The sequence below is a fragment of the Schistocerca serialis genome, chromosome 10 (genome assembly GCF_023864345.2).
Source record: "Schistocerca serialis cubense isolate TAMUIC-IGC-003099 chromosome 10, iqSchSeri2.2, whole genome shotgun sequence".
Taxonomy (NCBI): domain Eukaryota; kingdom Metazoa; phylum Arthropoda; class Insecta; order Orthoptera; family Acrididae; genus Schistocerca; species Schistocerca serialis.
The window spans coordinates 51,208,122-51,222,267 of NC_064647.1; the positions used below are offsets into that span (position 1 = coordinate 51,208,122).

The window sequence follows — 14,146 nt, forward strand, 5'->3', positions numbered from 1 at the left end:
CATCTGTCAACACCTGCTTTCTTTGGGATTGACGCCAGTTTCGGTTCCGGAGAAATGTTGGAGCACGCGCGGTAATATCCCACCCACGATCTGGGGTAATGCTGACCCTACGACGTATTTTTTGAGTTCCGTTAAAGGAAGTCAAACCGATCGACTTTTGCAGCATTTGTAGGTTTAGAAATAATATTCGATAGTTTTGAATGAAATAAACTCTTTGAAATTCTGAAGATGACGGGGATAAAACGCGGGGAGAAAAATGCTGTATGTGAATTTCACGCAACTTTTATAAAAACCGGACTTGAGCTACAAGAGTTCGAGGAAATGAAATGGTAGCAGTCAGTCAGTACAACGAGCAAGCTGTGAATGAAAGCCAGGTGAAATTTGGAAAGAGAATTTAAGTTGAGAGAGAAGAAATTAAAACGTGGAAGTTTTCGGACGACATTGCAATCGGACCGTAAGGGTCTCTTTCTCTCTGTTGTGATTGTCTCGAACATGTCCGTACTGAAAGAGAGCGGTAACTCATTACAGTGAGTGGAAAATTTGTACGGGTCTTTCCGCAGTAGGTCGCGATCGTCCTGCGCTGGTGACCACAGCGTCGTCAGCGAGAATTCTGGAACTGCTGTCCGATAAACACGTGTTATACTACCTGGTAGGAAATTTTGGAACCCGCAGGGCTGCCTGCGAGGTCAACGTGTTTTGCGGAACACGTCGAACCGGTGTGGCTAGGTCGGCCAGCGCGTGCACACCGCACTCCTCAGGATCGCGCAGAGCGCAGCAGCGCCCGCGGCCGTCCAGACGCGACGCCCCTGCGCCGCCGCCATTCCGTTTCTCCTGGGCGGGCTGCCACCGGCGACCACTGCTCGTGAGCCTCTTTGCGCGCTGCGTGAGTAGTTCTGCGTCTAGATTCTAGCACCTTGCAAGCCCCTTTTACACGACCCACTTTGTTGTCTAGATGGCCTACTGCAGACACGTGCGTCTACTGCAGCGCCCTTGGCGTTCTTTTCCCGTACTGAGTGTCTCGCCTGTCTCCAGTGTTCGCTTTAGTTTACGCGTGACAGCTGTCCGGTGTGCCATTCGGCATCTGAACGGTGCAAATTAGGCAGTGGGGGACTACCCTTTCCACCGACAAATCGTAATGTACTAATAAAATTAAGGAACGAGCACAAACAATAGAGTTTATTAGAAACCAAAATAGAATTCATAGTACAAGTTCTTGCCAATGGTCGTACATTGAACTCTTTACACTTCTGAGAACTGAAATAAAAGTACCATCGAAACATTTCACAACGTATGCATCCATCTGCTCGACAAAATATGTAAAACATGTACTTGCAGACAAATTAGACAATATTTTTTTCGTTTTTAAATTTTTCGAGTCAACCGTCTGCTTACTGGTTTGGTACGGCCCGCCACGAACCTCTTCATGTCAGTGTAGCCCTTGCACCCCACGTCCCCATTATTTGCTTTATGTATTCCAATCATTGTCTTCCCGTACTGTTTTACCCTCTACAGCCCCCTGTCAACGGTTTCTGTATATTCTTCTCCTCAGCGAATCTGCGGAGAACCTCCTCATTGCTTACCTTATCAGTCCACCTAATTTTCAACATTCTTCTGTAGCGCCACGTCTGAAATGCTTCGATTCTCTTCTGTTCCGGTTTTCCCGCAGTCCACAGTTCACTGTCAATGCTGTTCTCCAAAGGTACATCCTCAGGAATTTCTTCCTCAAACCGTGGCGTTTGTTTGAGACCAGTAGACTTGGCTCGTACACCAATGCCCCTTCTGGCAGTGCCAGTCTGTTTTTTATGTCCTCTTTGATCTTTCCATGATGCGTTATTTTGCTGCCTAGGTAGCAAATTCGTTAACATCATCTACTTCGTGATCACCAAGCCTGATATTAAGTCTCTTTGCTGTTCTCATTTCTGCTGGTTCTCATTACTTTCGTCTTTCTTCGATTTACTCTCAGTCCATATTCTGTACTTATGACAATGTTCGTTCCATGCAGAACATCCTGTAATAATTTTTCATTTTCAATCAGGACACCAATGTCATCAGGAAAGCTTATCATTGATATCCTTTGACCATTCTGGAACGCTTCTTTTATGTCTCTCATTGTTTCTCCGATGTGTAGATTCAATTTTGAGGCCGGAAGACTACGAAGTACTTAAAGGGGTAGTCAAAATCAAATGTGTTATGATAAGGACGTAGCCAGGAAGCCAGGATTTTGAGAAGCGCGCGCGGGGGAGGGGGGGGGGGGGGGGGAGAGGACCTAACTCTCAAGTTTTTCATTTTACTGAAAATTTCCAAAAAGGACGATAAACCATTTTATTGGAAAATGATCTCGGTGTTTCACCAAGCGTAGGTATAACCTAATTACTCAGGAGTGCTGTATTTTGACAAACCCCAACGAAGCCGCCATGGTCCGAACTACCTTCACGCTCCAAGGTCGTTTTAAACCTTTCCTCTTGAGCTAATTTTTCGGGACACCATTAGTATTACCGACAGGGCTTTTCGAATCAAGAGATCTCTGTCTGACGGAAAAGACAGAATAATGTGGCGTAAATGCGAGGATCTGGAATTATTCAACCTTACACTCTCCCAGATTTCCTCATTTACGTTACGTGATGTAAGAAAGATGCTTTTCTGCATTGGAGATGTCCCGGCAGACAAATGCATGAGCCTAAATGAGGAGGTGAGGAGATTACTTTTTTGTTTATCGTACGGCTTTTGGAGATGGGGGTGTCCAAAGAGGTGCTCGGATCACCTTCTATGCGGCTCTTTTCATTTAAGCAGGGGTACTGCATCTTCAACGGCAGTGGAATTTGTCAGGAAAGATCGTTATTCGGAAGGACTTGACTGTCGCCTATAGAAGAGACCAAACCCTGCATTTGCCTAAACTGAAAAACAGCGGAAAACCATTTTGAAGGTTGTCGGCGGATGGCTTTAAGCCACCTCGCATCTCGGATCCAAGGGTTCCTAGCTCAGCGGCTCCACCCGCAGAGCTGTCCCAAGTCGGTGCAGAATTTTCAAAAACGGGTTGTTGTACGCTCTTCTAAAATAAAATAAAACGCATCGCAACAAAGATATTAAATTCTGACATTGTATTTTCTTTAATTGTGCGTGTTTAGTCATTTGATAGTGCACGAATGCATGAATATTTTAAGATTTAATCGTGCATGGAATTGCTGGCTTCAGTTATTATAGTATTACAAGAGCGTAAATAGATTTTGGACGAAAGAGGGCCGCGCTGTTCGAGGCGCCATGTCGCGCATTGCGCGGCCCCTCCCGCTGGAGGTTCGAGTCCTCCCTCTGGCGTGGGTGTGTGTGTTGTTCTTAGCATAAGTCAGTTTAAGTAGTGTGTAAGACGAGAGACCGATGACCCCAGCAGTTCGGTCCCTTAGGCATTCACAGACATTTGAATATTTTTGACGAAAGGGGGAGGGAGGGATCTAGAACGCACTGGGCTCGGGCAAATTCACGCAGGATGCTGTAAACATCTGTTAGGAACGAACGGACTATAGAATGTGCGGTCATCACACACCCCTTGCGCTCTCCACGAACCACTCCCCATCGTTCGGTATCGGAACTGGCTTTCATAATCGGCACCGCCCGGGTGACGACATTCGGCGATATTTTGCCATTTGGGATACTCGAGATAGAATATTGAGCAGATTTCTTAAAGAAACGCAACCATTGTCATTTGGGCGATATTTCTGTTGATCAACTGGATTTTTGTACGGCATAGACAAATCCAAGTATGTTTATATGCACTGATCTTAATTTAATGTTAGACAAATAGACAAATCCAAGTATGTTTATATGCACTGATCTTAATTTAATGTTATTTGTAATGATATTTAAAGCTCCCCTGCCTGACGTATTGTAACCCCAAAGTTCTACCAGCCTCAAAATAACGACTTTATTGATTACATTTAACTGCCACAGACAGCTAATTGGGCTGTTATAGTAACGCTTACATGTTTTTAAGTTGCCATAACACCAACGGGCGACTAAAAATCTGTTTTCCTCTTCTTTCATGTTACATACATAATGAAAAAGTATCACAATAGCATACAGCACTAAAACAATAAATGGAAGGTCTTATATTACATTCAGTTGTTTGTAAGAACTGAACTAACTGAAGCAACAAGTGAGCTCAAGATAGGCCAACAACTAGTCTTGGCTAAAATAGGGGAGGGCGAGAGCCAATAGTGCTATGGATGTATAGATAGCTTAAATCTATCGTTGACCTTGCTGGCTGTCAACAGTGCGTTTCCCATTTTCGTAGTATGACTGAAAATCAAAATATCTTTCGATTTCACTACTTGGCAACTGTGTCGTATTTAATTTCATCGAGGCGATAGCCCGCTGAAGGGGCTACGTCCTTTGTTCTGAGTGGTGATAAAGAAAAATGTAGATTCCAACAATTTTTCAGACTTTCTGTTTGTACTTATCGAGTGCAGTTTTTTGTACAAGTTTCAACCTTGGAATCCAGTCTTATGTGAACTTGTTTGCGCAGCAATCGCCGACATAGTGTAGCTGAGGCGGAATAAGGGGAACCAGCCCGCATTCGGTGTGGCAGGTGGAAAACCGCCTAAAAACCGTCCACAGACTGGCCGGTTCACCGGACCTCGATACAAATCCGCCGGGCGGATTCGTGGCGGGGACCAGACGCCCCTTCCCGCCCGGAAAGCCGTGCGGTAGACCGCACGGCCAACCGGGCGGGCTGAATCTAAGATGTAGTTTCCACTACTGAAAAATGGTTCAAATGACTCTGAGCAGTATGGGACTTAACATCTGAGGTCATCAGTCCCCTAGAACTTAGAACTAATTAAACCTAACTAACCTAAGGACATCACACACATCCATGCCCGAGGCAGGATTCGAACCTGCGACCGTAGTGGTCGCGCGGTTCCAGACTGTAGCGCCTAGAACCGCACGGCCACTCCGGCCGGCAGTTGTTTTATGTGAGTAGGGCGACAGTTGCTGACGAGTCTTCAGGGCTGTGTGACGGCGGTCGAAGAAACTTTTCTGTATGCATTACTTGCTTTAGTTTAGGTATACTTTGTAATAGCACTAAACAAACACTACTAAATATAATATACATGGGTACCACATACTATTCCAAGTTCATAACTTCACTTAAACCGCCACCGCCACATTAGCGGTCCCCCCCTCCCCCATTGTTGCAGGAGCTATAGCTCGTCTAACAGTACACATAGGAAGAGAATCCAGAAAGCAAATTACAAGTTTCAAGAAACCTTCGTAAAACCAGGAGGGTACTGGGTACTGACATGCAACCTGTCTACCTGACTCAATTTGGATAACAAGAGGTACACTTTCGTTTGAAGCAGTCTGAGGCGCACTATTACTATTCCTTTTTTCATATGGGAGCAGTTCCCAAATTGCTATCACAATAGGTTGGCTTTAACCTACCAATTCAGACCGCGTCTGGTTTACCATTTTTGTCGATCATAAATACCTTGTCATCACGCTGTAGGACCCTGAAAGGGCCAGGATAGTGAGGGGTAAGGAGAGAGCTGACAGCAACATCACATAAGGAAAAATAGTGACACGTCTTCAAATGCTTATGTACAAAACAGGTTAGGTCCCTGTCCAGTAGGGGTTTTGGGAACCGGATATTTCATAAGCATTTGTAGTCTGTTTAAAAAAGTTACCAAACTCCTCGGACAGTGACGGAGGAAGTTTGGATAGCAAAAAAATGAGCATGTGCATTTATTGATCCACCATAAACCAGCTGTGCAGGGAAACATTGCATGTGCTGCTTAATACTAGTAGGCAGTCCCAATAAAACTAAAGGCAATACCAAGACGGCACGACAACGCCCGTCTTTAAGGTGCGTTGCATACAATCTACCATCCCGCTTCTGGAGGGATGGTACCTCATAGTACGGATATGCTTGCAACCACAAATATGCAATAGTTCTGTGAATAACTGGCATTCAAGCTGGCGTCGCCTTTCTAACTTAATGACCTGTGGGATACCAAAACGGGCAAACCACAGATATCAAAATGCGAGGAATAGATACTGCAGAAACGTCCTGACCATGTACAGCCTATGGCCAAAGAATAAATTGGTTGACCATCCTTCAGAAGGGGGAGGGGCCCAGCAGTGTCGACGTTCAGGTGAGGAAACCTCCCAGAATGGGTGGCAAAACCAGCAGCAGCAGAGGCACCAAAGTGTCTGCTGACACTTGACGCATTCCCTCGCCCAACTTCGGCAACACTTCAGTATTTCGAGACAGACAACTCTCTAACGAAACTCAAAGTCCACCTTACTCCTGGGTGAGCCAAAGGCTAAAATTAATGAAAAACGTTTCGACCCCAATTTCCCGTGATTAATGGACGTATTTTTAGTCCAGAGGCATCAGACTACATACCATTTGCGAAACCAACCAGCGGTGGGCGTTTCTGGATGCAGTTGATGTTGGAGTGAGAGTGGGTCTGTGTCCAGATCTGCAGCCACTTTCACCCAATCACTGACGCTAATCGCCACACAGTTGCAAGATAAACAATCTGACACCAATTTGTCCTGCCCAGAAATATGCTGGACATCCGTAGAAATTTTAGCTACGAAATAGGCCTGGCGTACTTGTTGTGGGGCTATTAGATCTGACCATTTTTGAAAATGGATGTTAATGGTTTGTGGTCAGTATATACAGTAAAACTCTGGTCTGCAAGCCAAGGGTGAAAATGTTTTCCAACAAGAAAACTGGTTATCAGACATCAGAAGCATTCCAAGGTTGTTGCTGTTTTTAGAAATTTTTGGAAGAATATTGTTGCAATACAGCATCCGTAGTGACCTGACTAGTAGCAACAAAAAGAGCAATGGGAGTTTTAGGAGGGGGGGAACCAGCTAAGAAACCTAAGCAAGTTTTAAGTCCTCGAAAGCCTTAACTGCCCTATCATTCCAAGAAACCTTTCTGTTGCCAGAAGTGTTCTGTCCTTTAAGGAGGCTGTTAAGGGGACATTGTACGTCCTATGCCGCCAATGTTAAATTATCGAATTATGTGACCCATCATCGTGAAAAAATTTTTAAGACACCAACTTACAATTTTCCATAATTATTGAATGCACCTTTTTAGATACCCTGAACTAGAATCATTAATAAAACTGTATTGTGGGGCATGTTATCCTTTTTTCACTCAATTTTTGACAGAATTTTGTAAATAAATGAATTTAAAAACAAAACAACTCAGGATATTTTAATTATTCTAGTTCCATATGTGTTGAATCTCACACTTGACATGCTGTGAAAATTTCATGTCTCTACCATCAGTACTTTTTCAGAACACGGGTCATTTATTGCAAAAAATGTAGTTCAGAGATATTGAGGTTTAAAACTTTTTTTATTACAAATTCTTATACAGACTTAGTCTGTGTCTTCTTCCTCCTTTTCTTTCTTGCTAATTTTGTCATTTGCTCAGCAGCCAACTCTGCTTCACAAACACGAAGCTCATCCAGTTCTCGCAGTCCTTTAGCAGTGTTCTGTCCATATCTTACCCCTAACTTCTCCAGAACACCTTAAGTCTTTCATAGTTCCCACCAGTAAAAGATATTACAGCATCAGACACTGCTAACGTTAGAGTCATAAGGCCAACAAGTACATTTTTAGGCACACGGCACTACGCAACCAGGACTCAATCACATTCTGGGTCTTCCCATGTAAACACTTCTTTAGTAGCTCAGGCTTTGCCAAATCTCTGTAAATAGGTTTTATTGCCTCCATTACTGCCAAAGGAGGAGTATGTTTATGTGTAAATTCATGCAGGGTGCCAGAAAATTCAGCTTGCTTATATTTACACCAAGCGTTTGGTGAAGGTGGACACAAAGCATGATATGGCTTTTCATCGGTTGATATTCGATTAAAGAAAGTGCTCCACACAGCTCTTTTCATCTTGTCTAAATTGCCACAGTTATCTCTAATGGCTTTCCCATAATATTCCTGTAATTCATCAATTACTTTGTCCGTTAGTCTTCCAGCACATTTTATTGTCTTGCCATCAGACAGTTTTGTGTTACCCAGCTTGGTTCTTAGGTTACGCAGACGTGTTCCCATCCTTTTCTTGACATGTCCTACACACTCAAGATTTTGTATAGGAACATCATATGGCTTACTGTTTTGTACTGCAGTGAAAATCTTGCTGTCTCCATCACCTAAGTAATTCACATATCTGACACCTCTTTCCTTCTGCGAATGATGGAAAATGTTAACTTCTCCTTTTACCTCCATTCCTCCACTTGTGCCATCATAGTTTTTTATACACTGCTGCTTATGAAGTAATCTGTTCTTGTGGTTCACTGTACTACCTTGGCAGTACTTACTGAGAACTTCAAAATCCAGAACTTTTCCAGTGTCAATATTTATTGCAGATGTAAAACCATTTTTAGAACTAAACCCAAGCTTTTGGCTGGATCCATCCACAGCAATGCTGATGTCTCTGTCACCCTCATTTTGTTCAACGGCTTCTGATCTAGCAGCAACCATTGAATCTTCAGCCACAGCATTTACAGAATCCCCAATCGCTGTTACATATTTCGTATACCTAGAAGATAATTTTGGCAAATTCACCACAGTGCAGAGAACATTACCAGCCCTAGCATCTTTACCAATGCATCTAAGGCCATAGAACAGGCTCCCATTATTTTCATACAATTCATTACCTGAACACTTTGATGAAGTATGAAATGCTTTTTCGTTTTTGCTCTTCTGACATTTAATACTTAATTTAGACACAACACCTATTCTGGCTCCAATGTCCTCATAAAGTTTAACTTCACCAGCACAAAGACAGCGAGAGACAGTTTCAGAAAGAACTTGTGCAAGGATTTGCAGATCAATAATGACTTGTCCATAATATCATTACTTTTACCACTGTCACCCGTTTCTAAAGTTACTGTCCTTTTCGATGGATTAGGGGGTGTGGTCACTTCAGGAACATTATCTTGGTTTCCTTCACTGCTAGCACTCATGTTTTCAAGTACTTCAGAAGGAAATGCAGGTCTCACATATCTGTTACCCGAAAATTTGCGTTTCTTGAAGTTACTTTTACGCTTAGTCATTTTATTGACGTATAAAACTCAATATAAGTTAGCTTACTACAAAAATAGCTGATAGTCACACTACTTTCAACGAAAACTGGAATCAGAAACAAAGGACTGATTTGTTTATTCGTAGTGCCAACTTGTGAGACGTAGCAGCAGGCACCAAACAAAGCAATTCACAGCCTTCTAGACTGTGTAGTTCCCAAGATATGACTGCTCAGCTGTGGCAGTATATGTGTAGCCACGAAATTTGACAGTCACATGTCAATATTCAAAATATTATTTGAAGCTCTCACAATTATCTGATTTTAATGTATTATATACCAAAATGTTCAGGACAGTCCAAAGTACAATATGGAGTAGGAAACAGAAAATGTCAAATTTCATGTACAATGTCCCCTTAATAGCCTCTTATACTGCAGCCAGCATCGGAAGATGTTTGCGATGATCTTTTTTTCTTTTGAGTCATCAGTCTTCTGGCCGGTTTGATGCAACTCGAAATGACTTTATCTCCTGTGCGAACTTTTTCATCTGAGATTAGCACTTGCAATCTAGGTACTCAATTATTTTCTGGATGTATTCCAATCTCTGAGTTCCTCTACAGCTTTTACCCTTTATAGCTTCCACTAGTACCATGGAAATTATTCCCTGAGGTCTTAATAGATGTCCTGTTATATTGTCCCTTCTTCTTGTCAGTGTTTTGCATACACTCCTTTCCTTGCCGATTCTGCAGAGAACCTACCTATTCCTTGCCATACCAGTCCACTTAATTTTTAACTTCTGTAGCACCACCACTACATCTTAGATGCTTCGATTATCTTCTGTTTCGGTGATTCCACAGTCCACGTTTCAGTACCATACAATGCTCTGCACCAAACGTACATTCTCAGAAATTTCTTCCTCAAATAGAGACTCTGTCAGAAGCATGTTTTGAATATCAGAAACCTTATCACGCATTAGAGAAATGCCCTTGTTCGACACCTTGTAGACAAAGAAAGGAACCTCTTTCTTCATTTAAATGCACCTGTCAGCGTAAATCATGATACCACAGTCCTCCTTTCGAGCACGCCAGGAAAATATCTCAGATGGCCCTCAAACGTTGCAGAAAAAATTAATATGTCATCGTCATAGCAAAAAACGAATGGACAACCCTGACGAACTTCGTGCATGAACCGCTATAATATTTGGGCTGCCTTAGGCAGTCAAAAACTCGTAATATTGTGTTTGAACAGCCCAAAAGGTGCAGTAGTAGCAGCCTTCATTTTGTCTGTGGGGACCATGGTAATCTGTGTAAAAGCCTTAGGACAGTAAAGAAGACTAAAAAAAAAGTACACCCGACAAGTTTCTTGTAAAATCAAGCACGTTCAGGACAGGGTACCTTTGAGGGATTGTACTAGAGTTCAAAACTTTGTAATATGCACAGATTCTCGAGTTTCTTTCCTGACCATCTGTAAGGGAGAATCAAAACACTCATAGAGCGAGGAATACAACCATCATTAATCATTAATCATTCCTCCAAACTTTTTTTGAGCAGCATGTAGCTTTTCCGGAGGCACGCAACGAGGCCTCTTAACCACCGGCGTTGTTTTGATGTGATGCAGAGTAGACTGGCAACCCTTCTACGTTTCAGGCGTTGAGTCACTCAGAGTTAGAAAATCCTTTAGTAGGGCATCGTTCTCACGAGAGCTGCCTTTAGAAAAGCGCCGAAATGAGAGAAATGGGTAGCGAAATGCTTATCGACACGACAACGCTCTTAAAACTCGCCGCCTTGCTATCGAGCAGTGCGCTACGTTCTCCGGAATGCGCCACACGGCACAGCCAGTTCGTGCCGACTACGGAGGTCGAATTTCGCTCTTTGCAATACGCAAAATCGTTGTCTGAGTGTGGTAATAAATCTTTACAAAATGATGCTTGGGAGGAGAAAGCAGAAGACTGGGAATCACCAACCAGCAAAGAAAAAGAAAATAGTCGACGTCAGTACGTAATGTATCTTTATTTCAATAACGTAAAATAATTTAAAAAATTATAAAAAAACGTTCGATGTAGGTAGTTCCAGCAATTGGTCTTTTATTCATCTTCCCGTCTGTTGACAGCTTGGTATTGGCACGAAATCTAACCTTGTGCCGCTATGAAATATTTAGCAAAATAATCTCGTACTTCCAGACCTACCTAGTTACTTCTTAGCCCTGTTAGTTGTAAATGTTGTAATTCTCTATCATGAAATTGGACTCTTATCTTCAGTTCTGACAGAATGCTTTAACTACTTATTTTGTGCGATTGTGTTGAAGGTGTATATCTGTAACTACAGTTCTCTACTTGTTCGAAAGAATACCGAAAGTATATTAAATCATTCTTCATTCTCGTGTAAGACGGTAATCATAAATACGTTATTGCACAGTTATGTTGCGTTTCGGATACGGTCTTAATACATGTCTAGATAAAGACAAATGACCCTAGTTTTCTGTTCTTATCATTACGTACTATTCTCGGTTCTGGTAAATCGAATTTTCCCGATGCCAGTATCCTGTTAAATGACGTATTTTTGTAGATCTCATATACGTAGGGGTTCAAATCCCAGCCATATCACAAACTTTAATTCAATTCGTGAGCTTCTATCCTTATCGTAGATATATTTTTACATATGTTTGAGTCAACAGAACCAACGTGTGCCCCTACTTCAGTGCATGTAAAACTGTAGTTTGTATCGCAGATTGCCAGTAAAGTAATAGAAAAGTGATTCTAAAAATTGTAGTACAGGGAACCACTTTGACCGCGTTTTGCTATTCCATTAAGTTTGCCGTCTACAGCCCTGAGCACATTATGAAAATTTGTGAGGTGATAAATGTCTTCTGAAATTTTTTAAGGTAATCCTCGTTTCTTCTGGCTTATACATAGCCATTAAACAATCCCATATTGCGTCAGAAACCTTCTGAACAGTGTAATGTATGGTAGACAGTCCAAGTAGAAACTGATAATGTAAATCATGAAAACTATTGCCTGGCGCTAGAAGTCTGTATAAAATGAAAATGAGGTATAACCAGATAAATAAATAGTTTCATTTTTTAAAGTTTAGTCAGATATTAAGCAAAGTTGAAACATATAAGAGGAAATTTTCGGCGTGAGTATAAAGCCTAGAAAGGCGTTATATAAGGGCAAGGCGCAAAGAGGAGAAAAAATACAGATATTACGGGGAATTTCTATTTCTTGTTCCACACGTCAAAGATGTTAAAACGTTTGAAAACTACAACACCCCACGGAGTTAATCACAACGAAGTGCTGAGAGCCACGTATCAGTAACACCGTGTGCTGGAAGTTCACCGAATTCGCCATCTACGTCCTTTAGTGAAGGTCAACGAACCACACTCAATAAGAAAAAGAAAATGCTTACGTATTTTGAAGATGAGATTCTAAAAGGTGTAAGAAATGAGATGAAAAGAGTACATTTTGTATGTCCTTCATCAAATCGCTGAAAAACATGGATGACGACAGTAAACTGTCAGCAAAAACTGAAACTTTAAATTTAATTTGTAGATTTTCAAATACGTCGGAGAGCAGTTCCCATTAGTTTTCCATACTACAATTACAAAACAAAATTTTAGTCAGACACAAACTACACAATCGGCATTACTCACAGTCAACGTTCCTCTATGCACAGACCATGCATCAGTCCTCTTCTGTTAATCACATACTTCGATTAAAGACAATTAAGACCCTAGGGAATTATCAGTACAGTCCCTCTACACGAGTTACGCACGGTTCTTGACCAGATTAGGTGCAAAGCTTTTATCCCGCTGACGATCGTGTTGTCAGGTGCTGACACATCAACTTCAATAACGGTACGAAGAACAACAGATGTACACACACCTGATCAGTTGTACAGTATGTCTCGAGGCAGCTACTGAATCCAATACGTATATTTTAATGATTAAATAATGACTGGGTGTAGAATTTTCCTCTTAATTTTAACCTGCGTACCTCGGTGTGACAGTTAATCGTTGTACAGCTGGTATCGCCAACTGCATGTTGTACCACGAAGTGTTATTCGGTGCCCCATTATTCCCAACTGTTCGTCAGATGTGCTTATGGACATCGGAAAATATTTAAAAAATTTGCCAGAATACTGCCTCAAATCTTCGTAACATGCAACGAATCCTCCTCTTAAATACCGTTTGTCATTCAGGAAATGCACCAGCCCAGAATACCTTCTGTTTGTTTCTTTGCATTCCTGCAACACAAATCGCTGTTCCTAGTGATTTTGTGGAATTCATTTCACTTCCAACTGCACCGAGAAACGAGAAAAGGGAGATATTAAAGCGTCCGTATGAACAGCGATGTCAAAGACCGTTTTAAAAGCGCCAACGTCGGGTTTTGTTGACGCAATGCTTCTGCGAACGCTGCCTAGCGGTTGGCCGGTGGTCGGCCTCAGGGGGGAGGGGGGGGGGGGGGGGGGAGGAAGGCAGCACATGTCGTAATTACTAGCGCTCCCGCTCCAAGGCCACACACACATTGCTTTGTCCGATTTCGAAACACCTGCTTTCGATCTCGTAGATAGGCTGTTGCATCGATTTCTTCACGTCACATTTCCAAACGATCTACAGTGAGAGCTCTAGCTAATGAGGACTATGCGTTCAATTGCAAAAATTGCGTCATGACACATGCAGGAAAAAGTGATTTCTTCTTGACTGTCGCACGTGTGTGTGTGTTGCGAGAGCGGACGAGTGCAGCTCCGAGATGCGTTGCACCGTCTCAGGAGATGCGTCCGGTCCGGGTGCCCGTGGCGTGAAAATAGCGGCAATCGCGAAGCGATGTGGTAGGGACTTGAGAAAACAGAAATCCTTTCATAAGGCACTGATTCACCAAGTCTGGTACCAGAGAAGTACGACGCAAGAAATAATAGGTCGAGAAACATTGGCAACAACAAACGTCCAAGTGGGCGAAAAATCATTCTCCAAGTCCAATGTTAACGTTTGTTTACTAAATGGTTTAAAGGTGAGTTACTAGCTGCCATTAAAATAGATTTTTAGTTGTAAATGTTCAAATGTGTGTGAAATCTTATGGGACTTAACTGCTAAGGTCATCAGCCC

At 42.3% G+C, this 14,146-nt stretch overlaps 1 protein-coding gene across 1 annotated transcript in view; it reads left to right on the forward strand.

Annotated features, from left to right (window-relative positions):
- The first annotated feature begins 753 nt into the window (after positions 1–753).
- LOC126425143 (cytochrome P450 4g15-like) overlaps positions 754–14,146 on the forward strand; it is a 168,074-nt gene continuing 154,681 nt past the window's right edge. The window contains exon 1 of the mRNA XM_050088090.1: positions 754–883. The gene's annotated coding sequence lies outside the window, so the exon portion shown is untranslated. The remainder of the gene's footprint in view (positions 884–14,146) is intronic.